Source organism: Gorilla gorilla, chromosome X, assembly GCF_029281585.2.
Source record: "Gorilla gorilla gorilla isolate KB3781 chromosome X, NHGRI_mGorGor1-v2.1_pri, whole genome shotgun sequence".
Classification (NCBI taxonomy): Eukaryota; Metazoa; Chordata; class Mammalia; order Primates; family Hominidae; genus Gorilla; species Gorilla gorilla.
The window spans coordinates 76,427,470-76,451,745 of record NC_073247.2 but is presented as its reverse complement, the minus strand read 5'-3'; the positions used below and the strand labels follow the sequence as shown (position 1 = coordinate 76,451,745).

The 24,276-nt window shown below is 34.6% G+C and overlaps 1 pseudogene; it reads left to right on the top strand.

The window, feature by feature from the left end:
* Window positions 1-4,030: 4,030 nt before the first annotated feature.
* On the top strand, window positions 4,031-4,397 carry LOC101131717 (biogenesis of lysosome-related organelles complex 1 subunit 2-like; annotated as a pseudogene).
* The last annotated feature ends 19,879 nt before the right edge of the window (window positions 4,398-24,276 follow it).

The following is a 24,276-nucleotide window of genomic DNA, read 5'->3' as shown; positions in this document are numbered from 1 at the left end:
AGAAAGGGAAAAAGAAAAATATAACAGCAAATGGAAAGCAGAAAAAAGCAGGGGTTGCAATCCTAGTTTATGACAAAACAGACTGTAAATCAACAAAGATCAAAAAAGACAAAGAAGGGCATTACATTATGGTAAACGAGTCAATTTGACAAGAAAAGCTAACTATCCTAAATATATATGTACCCAATATGGAAGCACCCAGGTTCTTAAAACAAGTTCTTATAGACCCACAAAGAGGCTTAGACTTCCACACAATAATAATGGGAGATTTAACACCACACTGTCAATATTAGACAGTTCATTGAGGCAGAAAATTAACAAGAATATTCACGACAAGAACTCAGCTCTTGGTCAAGTGGATGTGATAAATATATACAGAACTCTCCACCCAAAAACAATAGAGTATACATTCATCTTGACATCAAATGGCACTTACTCTAAAATTGATCACATAATTGGAAGTAAAATGCTCTTCAACAAATGCTGCCAAACTGAAATCATAACAAACAGTCTCTCAGACCACAGTGCAATCAAATTAGAACTCAATATTAGAAACCCCACTCAAAATCACACTACTGCCTGAAAATTGAACAACCTGCTCTGAATGACTCCAGGGTAAGTAATGAAATTAAGTCAGAAATCAAGAAGTTTTTTGAAACCAATGAGAACAAAGAGACAAAGTACCAGAATCTCTAGGACACAGCCAAAGCAGTGTTAAGAGGGAAATTTATAACACTAAATGCTCACATCAAAAAGTTAGAAAGATCTCAAATATACATTCTAACATCACAACTAAAAGAACTAGAGAACTGAGAACAAACAAACCCCAAGGCTATAGAAGACAAGGAATAACCAAGATCATAGTAGAACTGAAGGAGACAGAGACACATAAAACCCTTCAAAAAATCACCGAATCCTGAAGCTGTTTTTTTTTGAAAAAGTAATAAAATAGACCACTAACTAGACCAATAAAGAATAAAAGAGAGAAGAATAAAATAGAAACAATGAAAAATGATAAAGGGGATATCACTACTGACCCCAAAGAAATACAAGCAGCCATCAGAGAGTACTACAAACAACACTATGCAAATTTACTAGAAAATCTAGAAGAAATGGATAAATTCCTGGACACATACATCCTCCCAAGACTGAACCAGGAAGAAGTTGAATCCTTGAATAGACCAGTAACAGGTTCTGAAATTGAGACAGTAATAAATAGCCTACCAACTAAAAAAAGCCCAGGAACAGATAAGTTTACAGCTGAATTCTACAAGAGGTACAAAGAGGAGCTTGTACTATTTCTTCTGAAACTATTTCAAGCAACTGAAAATGAGGGACTCCTCCCTAACTCTTTTTATGAGGCCAGCATCATGCTGATACCAAAACCCGACAGAGATACAAGAAAAAAGAAAATTTAGGCCAATATCCCTTATGAACATGATGCAAAAATTCTCAATGAAATACTGGCAAACCAAATTCAGATGCACATCAAAAAGCTTACACACCACAATGAAGTCATCTTTGTGTCCCAGATGCACGGCTGGTTCCAAAAAATGCAAATCAATAAGTATAATTAATAACATAAACATAACTAAAGACAAAAACCACATGATTATCTCAATAGATGCGGAAAAAGGCCTTCAGTACAATTCAACATCCTTTCATGTTGAAAACTCTCAATAAGCTAGGTATTGATGAAACATATGTCAAAATAATTAGAATAATTTATGACAAACCTACAGCCAATATCATACTGATCAGGCAAAAGCTGGAAGCATTTCGCTTAAAAAATGAAATAAGACAAGGGTGACCTCTCTCACCACGCCTATTCAACATAGTATTGGAAGTTCTGGCGAAGGCAATCAGGCAACAGAAAGAAATAAAGCATATTCAAATAGGAAGAGAGGAAGTCAAATTGTCTCTTTTTGCAGATGACATGATCCTATATCTAGAAAATTCCATTTTCTCAGATTAAAAACTTCCTAAGATGATAAGAAACTTCAGCAAAATCTCAGGATTCACATCAATGTGCAAAAATCAGAAGCATTCCTATCACCATCAATAGACAAACAGAGAGCCAAATCGTGAATGAATTCCCATTCACAATTGCGACAAAGAGAATAACATACCTAGGAATATAGCTAACAAGGCAAGTGAAGGACCTCTTAAAAGAGAGTTACAAACCACTTCTCAAGGAAATGAGAGAGGACACAAACAAACGGAGAAATATTCCATGCTCATAAACAGGAAGAATCAATATTGTGAAAATGGCCATACTGCCCAAAATAATTTACAGATTCAATGCTATTCCCATTAAAATACCGTTGACATTCTTCACAGAATTAGAAAAAATTACATTAAAATTCATATGAAACCAAAGGAGAGCCCATATAGCCAAAATGATCCTAAGCAAAAATAACAAAGCTGGAGGCATCATACTACTCAACTTCAAACTGTACTACAAGGCTACGGTAACGGTACTGGTACAAAAACAGACACATAGACCTATGGAACAGAATAGAGAACTCGGAAATAAGACCACACATCTATAACCATTTGATTTTTGGCAAATCTGACAAAAACAACCAATGAAAAAGGATTCCCTATTTATTAAATGGTGCTAGAAGAACTGGCTAGCCATATGCAGAAAATTAAAACTGGACCCCTTTCTTACACCTTATACAAAAATGAACTCAACATGGATTAAAGTCTTAAGTGTGAAACCCCAAACTCTAAAAATCCTAGAAGAAAATCTAGGCAATATCATTTAGGACATAGGCATGGGCAAACATTTTATGATGAAAACATCAAAAGCAATTGCAACAAACAAAAAACTGGCAAATGGGATCTAATTAAACTAAAGAGCTTCTGCGCAGCAAAAGAAACTATCATCAGAGTGAACAGGCAACCTACAGAATGGGAGAAAATTTTGGCAATCTATCCATCTGACAAAGGTATGATATTCGGAATCTCCAAGGAACTTAAACAAATTTACCATACAAAATAAAACAACCCTATCAAAAAGTGGGCAAAGGACATGAACAGACACTTCTCTAAAGAAGACATTTATGTAGGCAACAAACATATGAAAAAAAGTTCAACATCACTGATCATTAGAGAAATGCAAATACAAAACCACAATGACATGCCACCTCATGCCAGTCAGAAAGGTGATTAGTAAAAAGTCAAGAAACAATAGACATGGGCGAGGCTGTGGAGAAATCAAAACACTTTTTCACTGTTGGTGAGAATGTAAATTAGTTCAACCATTGTGGAAGACGGTGTGTCGATTCCTCAAAGCCTAGAGGCAGAAATACCATTTCATTTGACCCAGCAATTTTATTACTGGGTATATACCCAAAGGAATATATCATTCTATTATAAAGATACATGCACAGGTATGTTCATCGCAGCACTTTTCACAATAGCAGAGACATAGAATTAACCCAAACACTCATCAATGATAGACTGGATAAAGAAAATGTGTTATATATATACCATGGAATTCTATGCACCCATAAAATGAAATGAGATTATGTCCTTTGCAGAGACATGGATGGAGCTGGAAGCCATTATTCTCAGCAAACTAATGCAGGAACAGTAAACCAAACACCACATGTTCTCACCTATAAATGTGAGCTGAACAATGAGAACGCATGGACACAGGGAGGGAAACAACACACACTGTCAGTGGAAGGCAGGCATGGGGACAGAGAGCATTAGAAAAAATAGCTAATGTGTGCTGGACTTGATACCTTGGTGATGAGTTGACAGGTGCAGCAAACTATCGTGGTACATTTTTACCTGTGTAACGAACTTGCACATCCTGCACACATATCCTGGAACATAAAATAAAATAATGAAAAAAATCAAAAGAAAATACAGAAAAAATGAAAAAAAAATGAAAAGAAAATAAATAAAAAATGGAAAAAGGAAAGAAAAACTTCTCGACCAGGGCAAAACCTGCCATGATGGTGCCTGAAGTGTCCTAGCGACCTGATGTGAGAAACTCACTTGAGACATTGCCACCATGAAAACAGCTGAGGAAACAAAGGAACCTGCTGAAGCTGAGATCACTGAGCTGTGCTGGGACATGTTCTCCAAAATGGACATTTATCTTACTGGAGAATTGATGACCACCAATGAAGACTATAAGCTCCCGGAAAATGAATAAACCACTCAGCTTGAAGTATCTTGAAATAAAAGATATTGCTATAAACGTTAGTAGATACTTAAAGGACTTAAGTTTAAGTTCAGTAGTATGCTGGACTGTAGCCTTATCTGGGTCAGATCAATGTCATTGAAGAGCAGGTAGCAGCTCTTGAGCAGACAGCTTAAAAGTTAAATGCATTTTTTTTAAACTGGAAGCCAAGTACAAGAAGTTGGAGAAGCGATGAAAAACTTATTTGTATGGGACAAAGTCTTTTTTAATGTGGAAGATGTTTTATAAGATGTGAATACTGAGGCTGATGAATTGTCAAATCTCCGCAAAATGAAACTATGCTGAACTTTCTAGGAAGATCTCAATGTTGGAATAAACTGTAGGACTGTGGCTACTCCTGTACCTCCTTTGAGGCAGTAACCCTTGAAAACTCACACTTATAACTTCTTATTTTTACCTGAATGCTTCATCATCCATTCAGGATAGAGAATCTCAAAGTTCAAGTAAAATCAAATAAGAGGACCTATTTTCTCTAGTAGTGGTTGATTACCACATTATTTTTCTACATGACTGGTTTTTAAGTTATTGTAAATGATTTTTTTCTGTTAATGATGCTAATATATCCTTAATGAGATTCTAATTTTCTTTTAAAAAAACAAAGTAGTTATTTTGCAGCTTATAACCTTGTGAATGTTAGTAATTTACTTTCCCATAATATTACAAATAACATAAACATCTTAAAACAATTCCAGGCTGCATCTTTTAGGTTGAGCAGAAATAGTGAAAGGAATGTTTTGATAGCTTGGTCTATGAAATAAACACCTCTCTTCTCTTCTATGTGAGTCAGATGTTTGGAGATGGATGACATCTTGATAAGTGCTTCCTTTTGGAAATGTGTTAAAGATATGTATATCTGTGCATGATTTGGGTGGGGAGATGGAAGCTGCCACTCATAAAATATAGCATTTTATAAAATTTTTAACAAACCTGCACATTGTGCACATGTACCCTAAAACTTAAAGTATAATAAAAAAAATTTAAAAAGGAAGAAATGCTGCTATACCCTGCAGTCATAAAAATATTTTTATTAATATATTTTTTAAACATTTCAAAGTTTTGCTTTTTCTGTTTCAGACCTTGATCCATCTGGAATTGATTTTTGATATATGGAGAAAGATATCCCTTTTTGCATATGAACTATCACATCCTTTTAAAATTGAAAACATTTTTTATATTTATGATGTGCAACATTATGTTTTGATACATGTATGCATTGTGGAATTTCTAAGTCAAGCTAATCAACATACACATTATTTCTACACTTATTTATTTATGATTGATTAGTGATGACCATGTACTTAACAATAATTTTATAATCCCAGCACTATCTACAAGTATCCCTTCTTTTTCCTGCTGATCAGCAATGTCCGCTCCAACACATATCAGCTTCATATATGCAAGGGTTTATTTCTGGCTTTCTATTTGATTCCCTCATTCATTTGTCTATACCAGGACCAAGTCTACACTGGTGGAATTATTATAGTTTTATAACATACTGATACACACTAGACCTAGTCCCCTGACCAGGCAGTTCTTCAAGAGTATTTCGGCTACTATTTAATCTTTGTTGTTCTATATAAACTTTAGAATCAGCTCATCAAGTTCCATGGAAAATGTTTTTTCAATCTTTACTGGGATTTGACTCCACTTTGAATTTTATAGATCTATAGATGAATTGGGGAAAAAAATCAATATCTTTGTAATATTTAATATTCTAGTCCATGAACTTTTTATATCTGTCCATTTATTTAGGTATTCTTTAATGTCTCTTAGTAAAGATTTATAATTTATACAGAAAGATATTGCACATATTTTATTAGATTTAGATACTCTATATTTCTATTGCTATTAAGAGTAGTGTCTTTTTAAATTATATTTCACAATGTTTGTTGCTGGTATATAGAAATGTAGTTCACTGTACGTTCTCCTACCCAAACACAATCAAATAAAATACATAACAGAATAAAATTTGGGAAACTCAAAAAAAAGTGAAAATTCAACAACATTCTTTTAGCAAAGATTCAAAGAAAAAAATCAATCAGAAATTAGAAAACACTTTAAAGTGAATAATGAAAATACAACATGCCAAAACTTATAGGATGCAAGTAAAGCAATACTTAGAAGTAAATTTACAGCTATAAATGCCCACATTAGAAATGAAAAAAAAAATCTGAAGTCAATAACCTTCCACCTTAAGACACTAGGAAGAGCGAAATAATTCAAGCAGAGAAGGAAATTATAAAGATTAGAGCAGAAATTAATGAAATAGAGAATTTAAAAACTATATAGAACATCAATGAAACCAAAAGCTGGTTCTTTGAAAGATCAACACAATTGATAAATCTTGAAAGAGAAGAGAGAAGACTTGAATTACCAACATCAGGAATAAAAAATGAGATATTACTATGAACCATATGCACAAAAAATGCTTTTAATGAAATACTATAAATAATTCATTCCAACAAATTAGGTAATCCAGACAAAATGGTCAAACTCCTAGATGTACAGAAACTACCAAAACTGAGTCAAGAATAAACAGAAAATGTGAATATCTCTTAAAAATAAAGAGACTGAGCCCGGGCGTGGTGGCTCACACCTGTAATCCCAGCACTTTGGGAGGCCGAGGCTGGCGTATCACGAGGTCAGGAGGTCGAGACCATCCTGGCTAACACGGTGAAACCCTGTCTCTACTAAAAATACACAAAATTAGCGGGGCATGGTGGTGGGCGCCTGTAGTCCCATCTACTCGGGAGGCTGAGGCAGGAGAATGGCGTGAACCCGGGAGGCGGAGCTTGCAGTGAGCCGAGATTGTGCCACTGCACTCCAGCCTGGGCGACAGAGCGAGACTCCATCTCAAATAATAATAATAATAATAATAATAATAATAATAATAATAATAATAATAATAAAATAAAATAAAGAGACTGAGTTGTGGTAATATTTTTTTCCAAAATAAAAACCCAGTGCCATATAGTTTCTCTGGTGAATTCTACCAAATGTTTCACAAACTCTTCCAAAAGTATAAAAAGAGGAAACACTTTTCAACTCATTCTATGAGGGCACTACATTACACAGAGAACAAAGCCAGGCAAAAACATCTAAAGGAAACTACAGACCAATATCCCTCATAAATACAAATGCAAAAAGCATTAACAATATATAAGCAACTGAATTTAGCAGTATATAAAAAGGATCATACACCATAATTAAGTAGGATTTATCCCAGGAATGCAATGTTAATTTAGCATACAAAAATCAATCTATGTAATACACTCTATTATAGAATAATATACTGACCATCTCATCAGATGCAGAAAAGTCATTTGACAAAATCTAACACCATTTCATGAAAGTAACACTTAACAACTAATTATAAAAGAGAACATCCTCAATTTGCTGAGGCACACCTATGAAAAACCCACATCTACTATCATACTTAATAGTGAAAGATTGAAAGTGTTCTCCCAAGATCAAGAACAAGACAAGGATGTCTTCTCTCACCACTTCTGTTCAAAACTGTACTAGAGGCTACAGCGAAGGAAATTTGGCAAATACAAAGCCTCCAGGCTTGAAAGGAGTAAGTAAAAGCACATTCATTCACAAATGACATGATTTGCATTTTGGAAACCCTAAGGAGTCCATACACAAAATTATTAGAGCTAATAAATTACTTGAGCAAGCAGTATAAAAGATCAATATTAAAAATTTAGTTACACTCATGTGCTAGCAATGAACAATACAAAAATAAAACTAATGGAAAGTTTCATATAGGTATATAAACTAAAGGAAAGTTTCATGTATGTATTTATATACAAATAATGGAAACTAATGGAAAGTCATATATTATTATTAGCTTCATATATAGTAATATATTATTATTAGTTTTATATGTCTATATTATATATAGCTCATAAATAGTCATATACTATTATTAGTTTCACATATACATGAAACTAATAGAAAGAAAACAATTCCATTTACAATAGTATCAAATAGTATCAATAGCATCAAAAATAATAACATTCTGAGGAATAAATTTAACAAAAGAAGTGCAAGGTATAAACAAAAAATTACAAAACATTATTAGAGAAACTAAAGAAGACTTAAATTACCAAAATCAGAAATGAAAAATCCTGCATAAATGGAAAGACATCCTGTATTCATGAATGGAAAAATATAAAATTGTTAAGATGGCAATACTCTCCAAATTTTGATCTACTGATTCAATGCAATCCCTATAAAAATCCCAACTGCCTTTTTAAAATAGATTGACAAGACAGTTCTAAAATTCATATGGAAATACAAGGGATCCTGAACACCTGAAACAATCTTGGAAAAGGACAAAGTTAGAGGACTCACATTCTTCGTTTCTAATCTTGCTGCAAAGCTACAGTACTTAAGAGTTCATGGCACTGGCATAGGGATAGACACATAGATGTAAGAAATAGAATTTAGAGTCCACTTCTGTGATGCAAGAAGGAGGGACTAGATGACCTTCACAATCCTCTCTAGCTAATCATTCAGTGGTACCAATGGTGGACACATATCCCCTTTGGCATACCAGGATCCACGTCCCCTTCCTTTTAGCACCCAGCCTCATTGTAAAACAACAACAACAAAAACTGTGAGGAGCATCCTGACCAGGCTGCCCTGCTTCCTGCTCCATGGTAGCCCCCTTGGTACCTGTAACCAAGACTAGCCTCCCAGCCTCATTTTGATCCAGGGAGCACCCATGAACCTTAAGTTGAATCCCTGTTTTGTTAAGTTACTCAAAATCGGTTTCCGTCACTGTCAAAGAAATGCTTTAACTGATAAATAAAACATTTCCATATCCTGAACATAAAGATGCCCATTCTTTAATATGGAACTCTTGTCCTATTGCTCAACTTTGTTTTCCTCACTTCTGCCCTTTTTGCTTATCAGCTACTAAGATCCCTTACCTCTCTTCCCCTTTCTAAAGGAGGAAAAGAAAGAGGTGATAAATCCAGGATAAACAAAACTATTTACAAGTATAACCTTAAAGATAGCCACTGCAAAAGACATAAAACCCCAGAACTGTATTCTTTGAATTAGATTGTGTTCATTTAACTGTTCTTTATGAGCTGGACGCCAGGCACTGTGCTAGCATGGGGGGACACAAATGAATAAAAAATAAGCAGATAAGCCTTTCCTGGAGCAGTTCACAGGCTAGCCTCACTAGACAGATTAAAACTGAAGTTACTTGGCAGTATAGTATCCTCATGTTTTATGATATTTTGCATTATGTCTATTTGACACTTTAATATAAAGATATTAATAAAGTCTCACTTTATAACCAAAAAGGGTTGAGAGTCCACATATAAATCCTTACATTTAGGGTCAATTGATTTTTAACAAGGAAGCCAAGAAATTCAACTGAGGAAAAAAGGGATAACAGTCTTTCCTACAAATGACGCTGGGAAAACTTGATAATCCATGCAAAGAAATGAAGTCAGATCTGTACCTCACACAAAGTATGAAAATTAACCCAAGATTGATCAGAGAGCTAAATGTGAGAGCTGAAAATATAAAACTTTACATAGTTGTAAAACTTTGTGACTTTGGGTTAGACAATGATTCCTCAGATATGATCCCCAAAACACAAGCAAAGAAAGAAAACTTAGGTAAACTGGACTTTAAAAAATTAAAGCTTTTGTGCTTCAAAGATACCTTAAAAATAAAATGATAGCCCACAAATGGGAGACAATATTTACAATAGGAATAAAAGACAACTAATTCAAACTGGAACTCTTTGGAGAGTTTTCCTCAAGAAAATAAATTTGTTAAATACTTGATATGTCTGAATTTCTTGAAGGATTGAGACCAATGGTGAACAACTTGGGTTGAACTAGTAATAAGCACATAGAAAACTAATAAATGAGATAGTTATTAACTTCGAGAAAATTAGAGTTACACAGTAAAAGACAAGTAATCATAGTTTACTCTGTGGTTCAGTTTGTGAATAGCTTTACCTGAACATAATAGTGTAAACATTGCATATGTATATTACCAAAGTTACAATTTAGTCCTATGCTATTAGGAAGCTACTAGTGTGTGATTGAGGGTGGAAAATGGGGATTGTGAAAGAGAAAAATCCTGATCTTTGTTGGAGGGAATTCAATAGATAATGCCTACATATAAAAAATAAATGAGCAATCACTTCTTTCTTAGAGAGATGGAGATACGTTTACAAAAGAATCATCTGAGAAAGCTGAAAGTGACTGTTTCCAGGGAGTGGGAAATGGCTCATGTGGAGACAAGTAAGGGACGTTTGTTTTCTTAACGAGCCTTGTAAAATTATTTGTCTCTTTGTGTTCTCATACAATTTTGACAAAAATTAAAAGTAAATTTATATAAAGAGATAAAAATCATTGGAGATAGACATGATTTTGAAGATGCTAGAGAACAAAGTTATGGGAATTGAAGCCTATCTTTTTCTGTTAAGTAGAAAATTAAGTAATTTCCTTAGAGTGAAAAGGGTAGAGGGGTATGGATGATGACATTTCAGAAAAGTTGCTGTAGAGAAAAGGAAAGGTGCTTAGTGAAAGATTTTGAACATCACTGAGGGCCTAGCTGAGACTGGAGCTAATGTAATGGCATATGAGTATAGCCTGGGAGCTGGAGCAGAGTATAGAAAATGAACAAGTGGTTTTGCTTGTTTGTTAGTTTTTTTGTTTTCAAGGTTGGGAATTTACACTACAAGGTTAAGGGACTGAAGGAATGGATGGTGCCTGTGAGAATGCAATTGAAGTTTTTGCCCCTGAGGTCTGGGCTGGGTAGGGAAGAAAATAAAGCAAGATTGGAATCTGGATAGCCTAAGAGAATAGGTAGTGATTGAGGGAAAATAAAAGAGATATATATATATCTATATCCCAGCATCTCCTGGGAATAAAGTGGCAGATTTTGAACCAGACTCCAAATATGGCAGCACATGTGAGACAGTGATTTAGATATTTATAGGTGACAGCAGTCAGGATGGAAAGAAGGTGGTAGTATTGGAAGGAAGGAGAGGAGAACTAAGAATAATGGAGGAAATTGGCTCAGATTGCAGTTTGAGGATTGCGGCTCTGCTGATCCTGTAAGTAAAATCCAATCAGGACGGTATCCCAACCCTGTTGATAATCCTGGTTCCCCATGATCTTATAAGAATAGTGAAGGAGGAGCAATTTTTGGAATTGAAAATAAAATGTACAGATTCAATGAAATAAATAGAATTAGTACATATTTGTATGCTAGAATTTGAGTATACAGTTGTATGTCTTGATTTTCTATTTTTAATTTGAAAATTAAATTTGAAACTTTTGACTATATAAAATATATTTTTTTCTTTGACACGTAATATTTGTATTTATTATTATTTTATTATTGTAATTATATTTTGGGGGTACAGTGTGATTTTGATACATGTGTACAATGTGTAATAAAGGAGAACAATTAGCATATCCATTACCTCAAATCCTTATCATTTATTTCTGTTAGTAACATTCAAAATTCTCTCGTCTTGAAATTTTAAAAAATACAATAAATTATTGTTTGCTATAGTTACCCTACAGCACTATAAAATACTGGAGCTTATTCCCCCTATCTAGCTGTAATTTTGTATCTATTAACTAATCTTTTTCCATCCCTCTCTTCCCTCCTCTTCTCAGCCTCTAGTAACAACTATTCTACTCTCCATTTTTTATAACAACTTTTTTCAGCTTCCATACATAAGTGAGAACATGTGATATTTAGCTTTCCGTACCTGACTTATTTCACTTAACATAATGTCCTCCAGTCTTATCCATGTTGCTGCAAGTAACAGAATTCCATTCTTTATTATGGCTGAATAGCATTTCGTTGTTTATATATACCAATTTTTTATCCATTTATCTGTTGATGGACACTTAGTTGGATTCCATATTTTGGGTATTCTGCATAGTGCTGCAATAAACATGAAAGTGCAGTTATCTTCTGGACATACTGATTTCCTTTCCTTTGGATATACAACCAGAGGTGGGATTTCTGGATTGCAGGGTAGTTATATTTTTAACTCAGAATCTCCGTGTTGTTTTCCATAGTGGCTGTATTAACTTACAGTCTCATCCACAGTGTACAAGAGTTTCCTTTCCTTTGCATTATCATCAACATTTGTTATTTTTTGTCTATTTGATACATGCCATTTAAAAAGAGGTGAGGTGATACCTCACTGTGGTTTTGATTTGCATTTTTCTGATGATTAGTGATGTTGAGCAGCTTTTCATATATTTGTTGGTCATTTGCATGTCTTCTTTTGAGAAATGTCTATTCAAAGTCTATGCCTATATTTTACTAAGATTGTTTCTTACTGTTGAATTGAGTTCCTTGTATATTCTGTATATTAATCCCTTATCAGGTGAATAGATTGAAAATATTTTCTCCAATTCTTCAGGTTGTCTATTCATTCTGTTGATTGTTCCTTTTGCTATGCAGAAGCTTTTGAGTTTGCTATAATTCCATTTGTCTATTTTTGTTTTTGTTTCCTGTGCTTTTGAGGTTTCAACCATAAAATCATTTCCCAGATCAATGTAGTGAATCATTTACCATATTTTTTTCTAGTAGTTTCAAAGTTTGGGATCTTACATTTAAATTTTTAATTCATTTAGAGTTTTTTTTTTATATGGTGAGAGATAGCAATCTAGTTTTATTCTTCTGCACGTGGTTATCCAGTTTTCCCAGCACTATTTATTGAAGAGCGTGTTCTTTTCTTAGTGTATATTTTTGGCACCTTTGTCAAAAATCAGTTGGCTGTAAATATGTGGATTTATTTAGGGGTTCCCTATTCTGTTCCATTAGGCTGTGTGTCTTTTTTATGCCTGTACCATGTTGTCTTTATTGCTGTAGATTTATACTATATTTTGAAGTCAGATAGTGTGATACCTCCAGATTTGTTCTTTTTGCTCAGAATTGCTTTGGCTATTCAGGGTTATTGCAGTTTCATACACATTTTAGGTTTCTTTATTGTATTTCTCTGAAGAATATCATTGATATTTTGAAAATAATTTCATTGAATCTGTAGATTACTTTGGATAGTATGGTCAGTTTAACAATATTTATTTCTCCAATCCAGAAACATAGCATGTTTTTTCCGGGTTTTTTGTCTGTATCTTCTTCAATTTTTTTCATCTGTGTCTTATAGTTTTCATTATAGAGATTTTCACACTCTAGTTTAAATTTATTCCATTTATTCCTAGTTATTTTTTGTTGCTATTATAAATGGAATTGCTTTCTTGATTTCTTTTTCAGCTAGTTTATTATTGGTGTATAGAAATGCTACTGAATTTTGCATGTTTATTTTATATCCTGCAACTTTACTAAATTTGTTCATCAGTTCTAGAGTTTATTGGTAGAAGCTTCAGATTTTTCTGTATATAACATAATGTCATCTGCAAACAAGAATAATTTAATTTATTCCTTTCCAATTTAGATGTGTTTTATTGTTTGCTCTTGCCTAATTGCTGTGGCTATATCTTCCAATATTATGTTGAATTAGAGCAGTGAAAGTGAGCATCCTTGTTTAATTTCAGTTTTTTCAGAGAAAGTTTCAACTTTTCCCCACTCAGTATGATGTTGATTGTGGGTTGGTTATATATACGGCCTTTATTGTGTTTAGGCATAATCATTCGATATGTAATTTGTTGAGAGCTTTTTTCTTTATCATGTGTAGATGTTAAATTTTATCAAATGCTTTTCTGTGTCTGTTGAGACGATCATACGTCTTTTTTTGTCTGTTGATGTGATGTGTCATTTTTATTGATTTGCATATGTTAAACAATTCTTGCATCTCTGGGTTGAATTCCACTTTATCATAGAGTATAATCTTTTTGATGTGCTATGAATTTGGTTTGCTAGTATTTTTTATTATTTTTGCATGTATCATCAAGGATATTTGTTGTAGTTTTCTTCTGTTATTTTGTCCTTGTCTGATTTTTGTATCAGAGTAATGCTGGCCTCTTAAATGAGATTGGAATAATTATATTCCCTTCCATTTTTTTGAAATTGTTTGAAAAGAATTGGTTTTATTTCTTCTTTAAATGTTTGGTAGAATTCAGCAGTGAAGCTATCTGGTCCTGTGCTATTCTTTTTGAGGAAACATTTTATTACTAATTCAATTGAATTATTTACTGTCGGTGTTTTCAGATGTTCCATTTCCTCCTTGTTCACTCTTCGTAGGTTGTGTGTGTCCAGGAATTTGACAATTTTCTCTAGGTTTTCAATTTGTTGGCACATAGCTGTTCATTATAACCTCCACTGATCATTTTTATTTATGTGGTATAATTTGTAATGTCTCCCTTTTCATTTTTCATTTTATTTATTTGGGTCTTCCCTCTTTTTATTTTAGTTAGTCTACCTAATTTTTTTTAAGTTTTTCAAAAGACCAACATTTTGTTTTATTAATCTTTTGTATATTTTAGTTGCTATTTAATTTATGTCTGCTTTATTTTTATTTCTTTCCTTTTATTAGTTTTTGGGTTTAGTTTTTTCTTGCTCTTCTACTTCCTTGAGGTACATTGTTAGATTGTTTGAATCTTTCAACTTTTATGATGTAGGCATTTATTGCTATAAATTTCTCTCTTAATACTCTTTTTACTGTGTCCCATAGTTTTTTATATGCTGTGTTTCTAGTTTCAATTAATTCAAGAAACTTAAAATCTCTTTCTCCATTTCTTCCTTGACCCAGTGGCCATTTGGGAGTATGTTGTTTAGTTTCTACCTGTTTGTACAGTTTCCAAAGTTCTCCCTGTTATTGATTTCTGGTTTTATTCTATTGTGGTCAGACAAGATACTTAACATAATTTTGTTTTTTCAAAATTTGTGGAAGCTTGCTTGGGGACCTACAGTGTGGTCTATTCTGCAGAATGTTTCATGTGCTGATGAGAAAAATGTATACACTGCAACTATTGAATGAATTGTTCTGTAAATGGTGGTTAGATCAATTTGATGTATAATGCAGTTTAAATCTGATGTTTCTTTTTTGATTTTCTATCTATATGATATCTAATGCTGAAAGTGGGGTGTTGAAGTTCCCAATTATTGTTGTATTGGAGTCTATCTCACTTTATTTCTAATAATGCTTGTTTATATATCTACTTGCTACAGTATTGGGTCTACATATATTGTTAATACCTCTTTCTGAATTGATCCCTTTATTATATAGTGACTTTCTTTGTCTCTGTCTACAGGTTTTGACTTACCATCTATTTTATCTAAGTGTAGCTACTGCTTCATGCTCTTGGTTTTCATTTGCATAAAATATTTTTTTTTCTATCCTTTCACTTTTTAGTCTGTTTGTGTCTTTACAGGTGAAGTGAGGTTCTTGTAGGCATTATATATTTGGGACATATTTTAAATCCATTCAGCCAGTCTATATCTTTTAAACGAGAAATTTAATCCAATTACATTCATAGTTACTATTGATAGGTGAGAACTTACCCTTGTCATTTTGTTGTTTCTGGTTTTTTGTATATACTTTGTTTCTTTCTTTTTTATTTTTTTTTAACTTTTATTTTAAGCTTGGGGGTAAATGTGAATGGTTTCTACATATGCAAATTCATGTTATAGGGGTTTGTTGTACAGATTATTTCATCACACAGGTATTAAGCTCAGTACCCAATAGCTATCTTTTCTACTTTTCTCCCACCCTCTTATTTTTATTGTTTACCTTTGAGGCTTGGTGGTTTTCTGTAGTGACTGGGTTTGATTCCTTTCTCATTTGTGCATCTGCTCTACAAGTAAATTTTATAATTTTTGATGTTTTTATGATGGTAGTTATCATCCTTTTGCTTTCAGATGTAGGACTCCCTTCAGCATTCTTTATAAAGGCAAGCTAGTGGTGATGAATTCCCTCAGTTTTTGCTTGTGTGGGAAACACTCTATTTCTCCTTCATTTCTTAACAGTAGCTTTGCTGGGTATAGTATTCTTGGTTGACTTCTTTTTCGTTTAGAGCTTTAAATATACAATCTCATTCTCTACTGGCATGTAAGGTCAGAAAAATGCTGTTAGTCTGATGGAGATTTCCTTATATATGACTTGATGCTTTTATCTTAAGGTTTTTAGAATTATTTTTGTAATTTACTTTTGACAGTTTGACTATAATGTACCTTGGAAAGGACCTTTTTGAGTTTACACAGTTTGGGGACTTTCAGGATCTGAATTTCATATCTTCCCAAAATTTGGGACTCTTCTACAATTATTTTATTATATCCATTTTCGTATCCCGTCTCCTTTGGAAACTTCCATAAGGTGAAAATTTGGTTGCTGAATAATGTTTCATAAGTCTTAGAGGCCTTCTCCATTATTTTTAATTCTTTTCTTTTCTGACAGGGTTATTTTAAGAAGACCAAGTGTTCCAGTTTAGAAATTATTTTTTCTGGTGGATCTAGTATGTTGTTAAATCTCTCATTCATTAAATCATTCAGCTCCAAGATTTCTGTTCAGTTCTTTTGATAATATCTATCTCTGTTGAATTTCTTATTCAGATACTAAATTATTTTCCTGATTTTATTGAATTGTCGAACTGTATTGTCTTGTATCTTGCTGAGTTTTCTCAATATTTTTTCTATTGAGACAGAGTCTCACTTTTTCACCCAGGCTGGAGTACAGTGGTGTGATCATGGCTCACTACAACCTCTACTTCCTGGGTTGAAGCAATTCTTGTGCCTCAGCCACCCAAGTAGCTGGGATTACAGATGTGGGCCACTACACCCAGCTAATTTTTATATTTTTAGTAGAGATGGGGTTTCACCATGTTGGCCAGCCTGGTCTTGAACTCCTGGCCTCAAGTGATCTGCCCACCTCGGCCTCCCAAAGTGCTGGGATTACAGGTATGAGTCACTGTGCCCAGTCTAAGATTATTATTCTGAATTATTTTCTGGCTATTATTAATTTCTATTTCTTTGTGGTCAGTTACTAAAAAATTATTGTGTTTATTGGTAGTGTTATATTTTTCTGCTCTTTCATGTACTTTGTATTCTTTTCATTAATATCTGTCCATCTGGTGGAATGGTCACCTCCTATAATTTTGTAAGGTATTCATATAAAAAGACTTTCTCCTGTAGGTATGTCTAGGGTGTTGGTTGGATAGGGTACATTCTTTTTGGTCTGGGTAGGTGCAGGAGGGTAGCCTCCCTGCAGTTTATTCAGCTATAGTCAACATCAGCAATGTCTTCATGTGCTTTGATGGCTCAGGTGACAGGATTTTGTGTAGTTGATGTGCCTACTTGGGATATGTTTTCCTGGGGGTTGTGTGCCTGCCTGGTGTCTGCTCCAAGAAAGAGCAGGGCTGGTTAACCAGTGGATCTGCTTGGGTGCTGCTCCCCTGGGGGTAGTGTGCTAGGCTGGATCACATTCTGGGGAAGCACAAGGCTGCTTCACAGTCTTGAGACTTACCTCAGGTGAAGTGAACAGCTATATGGAGATATCTGGAAGAATTCTAAATACAGGGGCTTTTTTTCCCCAGATCTATCCCTCTGGCATGTAGATGTATTCTTTTTCACCAGCCTGAAAGCCCTCTGAGACATGGAAGTTTTAAGAACTGTGTGACTGTACAATAATCTGTCGGGGACAGATAAATGGAATATCTTATACACTATTGGTGGGAATGAAGACTTAAGAGGCAATTTGGAAATATCTAGAAAAGTTGTATATGCACACATTCTACAACCCAGAAATTACACTTTGGGATATATAGCCCAGATAAACTCTTAAACATGTGTATACATGACATGGGCAAGTTTGTTCATTGTAGCATTGTTTGTAATAGTGAAAAACTAAAAACTGTCTAAATGGTCATCAGCAGAAAAATGGATAAACTATGGTATAGTAAGTAATACAGATACTATATTTCAATGGAGATGAATAAATAACTACATATATTGACATAAATAAAAACTAAAAGTGGAGTAAATAAATTGCAGAAATATATGTGTATATGGAGCCATTTATAAACAAGTTTAACTCCATGAAAAATACTGCCATTTTGTAGATATTTACACATGTAATAAAAATATAAAAACAGGCATGGAAATAATAAACATCAAATGTAAAATATGGACACAGGAAGGGGAACATCACACTCTGGGGACTGTTGTGGGGTGGGGGGAGGGGGGAGGGATAGCACTGGGAGATATAACTAATGCTAGATGACGAGTTAGTGGGTGCAGCGCACCAGCGTGGCACATGTATACCTATGTAACTAACCTGCACAATGTGCACATGTACCCTAAAACTTAAAGTATAATAATAAAAGAAAAAAATATAATCATTACCTCTGAGATGTAGGAATAATGCAATCAGGGAGATAAATGAGATTTCAATTATATTTGTAATCCCTTATTTTTAAAAACTGGATGGTGAATACACAGGTGTTTGATACATTATTCTTTACACTGCTTCTATGGGTAAAATATTTTATCACATTTTTTTAAAACAACCATACCCAGAGGTCCACGTGGAAGAATATTTGTCAGTTATATATATTACTATCTTTTATTGCCTGATAAGCAAGGGCTTTTAGATTGATGAACATTAAGGAAGACTTGTAAGGATTTAAGGAAAGAGGAATCTGACCCCTCATCTTCCCTAAGGGCACCATGTACCACTATCTTTTTATGCCTGGGTCCTCTTCCAGTAGCTATACTTTTTCACAAAGTGCTATAAATATTCATGTGGATTTGAGACCAATTAAAGCTGCATTGGTCCAATCTCCTCATTTTAGCTGTAAGTAATTTGAGGCCCACAGAAGTGAGTTTACTGGTTCAAGGTCACAAAGTTAGGTGATGTGTAACTGGGACCCAAATCCAGAACTTCTATGTTAGTTGTCTTCCTACTATACCATGATAACTTCTGTGGATTCGCCCTCTACAATTTGGCTCTCATTTATCTAGTGACATCATTCATTTTCTGACCCTTTTATTTCTCCTTACTGTGTTAATTTTACCTCTTGAGTTGTTGATTCATCTTTTTCTCTCTTGTTTTCTGCTTTTAGCCTTAGCCATGTTTTAATATATAGCTCAAATCTCACCATGTCTAGGAAGCTATTTCATAATACCGCAGCTCCTGCTTCTTTAAGATCCTATGAAATTTATAGTCATTATCACCTACTTTAACACTTAATTGCTCCCTAAATATTTCAGGTGCATTTATTTTCTCTCTAAACTCTCTAAATAGGATGCAAGCAAACTATAATATTTCATTATATTCTTCTCAGTCCTTAACACAGTGTTGGGTATATAGTGTGTAACAATGAAGTGTTGTTGATCCACTTATTAACTGTAAACACAGAGATTTCCTGCTATTATCCATATATCAAAACACAAATGTTTCATGTTACAGAGTGCAGTTACTACATTTCCGCCTGGACATAATTTACACGAATAGGTGAAGTGATTACACAGGCATTGTGGTCCACTTGTTGCTGTCTCTTACTTTTGTAACATCCTTCCGTGAGTTCTCTACTTTCAAATTAATCAATCTATGGCTTTGGATGAATTACCAAAGCCAACTACTCCCAAGTTTATGGTTTAATTAGCACACACACACGCAAAACCAAGCAAATACATAAAACAACAGTCCTGCATTTGTCATTTTTTGCATCACATTTGGATTGGTCATTCATTACCTCAGGGGTACCTACACATTGTTCATTCTCTAAAGGGAGCAAAACTCTGACTTAATTCCAAGTTCCCCAGAAGATGTTTTCTAAGAGTGCTTTAAAGAGCATTTTAAAAAAAACTTACTCAATATTGACAAATTATAGTTTTATATATTTATGGGGTGCAAAATGGTGTTATAATTTTTTAATACAATGGGGAAACATACAATTAATCTAATTAACATATCTGTCACCTCAAATATTTAACATTTTTGTGATAACATTAGCAATGCACTTTTAGCTATATTCAAAACTTATTCCTTCCATCTAACTGAGGCTTTTGTACCCTCTGACCATCATCTTCCTATTTCCCAGCATCTGGTAACCACCATTCTACTCTTTGCTTGGGTAAGTGAGATTGTTTTAGATTTCACATATATGTAAGAAAAAGCTGTATTTGTCTTTCTGTGTTTGGCTTATTTCACTTGGTATAATGTTCTACAATTCCATCCATTTTGTGGCAAATGACTGAGTTTCTTTTTTCTTAAGGCCAAATAGGAACACATTTTGTAAATATGTTACATTTTCTCTATCCACTTGTACCTTGATGGATGCATATGTTTATTCCATAACTTGGCTATTAAAGATAGTGCTGCAATGAACATGAGAGTATTAATAGTTCTTTGACATACTGATTTCAAGTTTTTAGGATATATACACAGAAGTGGAGTTGCTGAGTCATATTGTAATTCTATTTTCAATTTATTGAGGAACTTCCATACCGTTTTTTTATGGTTGTGATATGAACAGGAGGGCAGGAAATACTAGGTAGAAAAGGGCAGGGTCCCTGGCAAGTGTTCCACCCTAAAGCCTGGACCCATAGCCCTAAATGAGAAGTTCACATTTCTGTTTTCCCACACAAATCTTGCCTTTTCAAAAACCACCCTGGGCCACCACGCTCGCTATTCTGTACCCATAAAAAACCCAAGCTCCACTGGCAGAGGAGCAGAGTGAAGCAGCAAAGAAGGAGAGAGGAGAAGCAGCAGCTGGACATCAAAGAGAAGCAGCTTGACTTCAGAGGGACTTGACAATGGAATTTTGGAGAAGAGTTTGGCAGGGTCAGTCAAAGTCCAGGGAAAAATTACCTTCCTGCTCCATCCCCCTTCCAGCTCCCCTTCTCACTGAGAGCCACTTCCACCAATCAGTAAAATTCTCCACATTCACCACCCTCCAATTTGTTCATGCAACCTCAGTCCTTCTGGATGCCAGACAAGAACCCAGGTGCAGGTGCAAGAGGCTGTCACACTGACCCTCCACTGAGCTGTTTAACATTTAAGCCATCCATGGATATCAAAGCTAATGGTGCTTACTGTAAAACACATCCTCCGGAGTTCCAGGGCTCACAGGCAATCCCTAGATGCTGCTGGGGGCCAGTTCAGTGTTTGTTCCTACCGGTGCTCAAAGGAACCCACCCAAGCTCCTGCACCCCACCCCCTCACCTGTATGCTGTCCTGCCCACAAGGAGATTGAGCACTGTGGACTGAGTAAGCAAGCCATCCCTTCAAGAGTCCCATGGAGGGGTCAAGGGAACTATCTTGTCTCATTTGTTCTAATTTATATTCCCCTCAACAGTGTACAAATATATTTTTTTCTCAACATCTTCACCTGCACTTGTTATCTTTTGCCTTTTTAATTATAGCCATTTTTAATAGGTTTGAGGTGATATCTCATTGTGGTTTTAATTTACATCTTTCTAATGATTAGTGATGTAGAACATTTTTAAATGTGTCTATTAGCCATTTGTATGTATTTTTTTGAGATATATCCATTCAGTTCCCCTGCCTGTCTCTCCCATTAGACTGGTAAGCTCCAGAATGGCATGGAGCATGCCTGATTTTGTTTAGTATTATATTTCCAGTTCTAGCATAATGCCTGACTCATACTGCTGGTGCAATGAATATTTACTGGATGAATTAGCGTTAGTCTGCTTTAATCTCTCCAGTTTACCAATGAGATAATGTTTCAAGCCCACACATGATAATATCACTCCTCAATTCAGAAACCTTCCTTGTGGTTCCACTATACCTTAGAATAAAGTTTATTCAATACTTCCCAGAATACTCACATTGAGGGATCCCAGTCTACTCCTCACTTCAACTCTGTTTCTTTCCTGCTCTACTTTCCACCCCAAGTCAGTCACACCATAATTATTGCCATTCTCCAAATGTGCCATCCTCTTTAATTTCTCTTCACTTTTATGGATGCTATTTTCTGTCATGTGATATGATTTTTCTTTTTTCTGCAACCAACAAGTGCTTATTAATCCTTCACAGTGTATGTCAGTTGTCATCTTCTCTGTGAAGATTTTTCTCACCTCCGTTTTAGTAAGCAAAATGTATCACCTCCTGTCCTGTAACATAGAGCACTTTTCACTTACTTTTTTACAACAGTTACTGCATTGTTTGTTAATTACTTGTTTTTCTCTTGTCTCTTTTCCCTACCCCAGACCATACCGTTTGAGGGCAAATATTAATATTACTTTTCTAGGCATCTGACCTGGTACTGAACATAATTAAGTGACTGCATGTTTCCTTGCTTACTTCTCTAATGGAGGCTCCAAGAAAATGCCAGTGCATCTTTTGCCAAGCCTTGATTGTCCCCCAAGGCTGGCATGACTGGAGGATCAAGATGTCATATGAGTTCAGAGAAAGGAAATCTCAGTATTGGCATGAGTAAGTCAAAACAGTTTAAAAACAAGACAAAAACAACAAACAAAAATACTTTATTAAGCAATTGAGGCTTGAAGCTTGATATATAAGGGAAGGGGGAGTAAAGGAACAGTTAGAGAATGTAATGAATTTGATTTTAGACATGTTGAACTTAGTGACAGCTTCATATAGAAATAGAGATGTCCTGAAGGCAGTTGGAAATATGATACTGTAGTGCAGATGAGAGGTTACAGCTAAATATACAGTTAGTCACTAATTTTCAAAGTTATCACATTCCAAAAGTTCACTTGTAAGTTTTGGTGTTGGAACTCAAAATGTAGTTTTTCACAGGGGCAATACTATAAGTGGTGATTATGTCTATTAGACCACAAATGTATATTTAATCTTGTTATGCAACTGAAATAACATATATTTGCAATAAGTAGTATAAAATATTATTGTAATTTTAGTTGTTAAAATGGAAAAGCAATAAAATTGAATAAGAAAAATTCCCTGTTTTGAATACTAGTACTTGAGGTAATAGCAAATTTAAACACAGGAATTTGCAGAATTTGATAGAATTTCATGGAGATTCTGAATGGGCTCCATAGACACTTTCAAAGACTTCAGAGCTTTATTTTTTATTTTTTAGGAAAAAGGTCTTACTCTGTCATCTAGGATGGAGTGAAGTGGTGTGATCATAGCTCATGGCAGCCTCAAACTCCTGGGTTCAAGTAGTCCACATGCCTACAACAGCTGAGTGACTGGAACTACAGGTGCATGCCACCTGCCTGTCAGGTGTTAAAAAACACTATGATATAGTGTTTTTTAAATTGCTTATTTCACTTAAAAATCTCAGGATTTTGCATCACTAGTACTACCCTTCGCTTGCTTTCTGGCCTTCGTTGGGGTTATTAGGGGCTCACAGATAGAAAAAAAGGTAGGGATCAAAATCAAGAAAAGGATTGAGAGTGTTCCCAAAGATCACTGAGCAGTGGTTGAGAAAAAGAAGAGACCAAATGTTTCAAGAGGGTGTTCATTTAAAAAATTGAGGAATTACCCTGAGCTGTCAGCCATAAAAGACAAAGAAAGTTTAACATGTTCATACATTCGTTAAACAAGCAAACAATATTCTTCTAAAAGGAAATCAATGTAGAAAGACTGTCAGCAATGTTGCTTTGTTGTTTCAAAGTATCATCATCCCAAAATGACTTCGTTGCTATTCAAAGTGAGTATGGAATGGTAAAGTAACATGTAGTTATCCCATTGGGGATTGGAGGGGAAAGCAGTATAGAAACTGCTGTGGATGTGCAAGACACGTTTTTAAAGCTAGGTATTTGCAACTACAGAAATAATTACAAAAATGGGCAAAAGACCTGAATAGAAACTTTTCAAAGGAAGACATACAAATGGCAAACAAGTATATGAAAAGGTGATGAACATCATTAATCATCAGAGAAATGCATATCAAAACTACAATTAGATGCCATCTTATCCCCGTTAAAATTACTTTTCTCCAAAAGTCAGGCAATAACAAATGCTGGTGAGAATGTGAAGAAAAGGGAACTCTCATACACTGTTGATGATAATGTAGATTAGTACAACCACTATAGAGAACATTTTGGAGGTTTCTCAAAAAACTGAAAAGAGAGCTAACACACAACCCAGCAATTCCACTTCTAGATATATACCCAAAAGAAAGGAAATCAGTAAATGG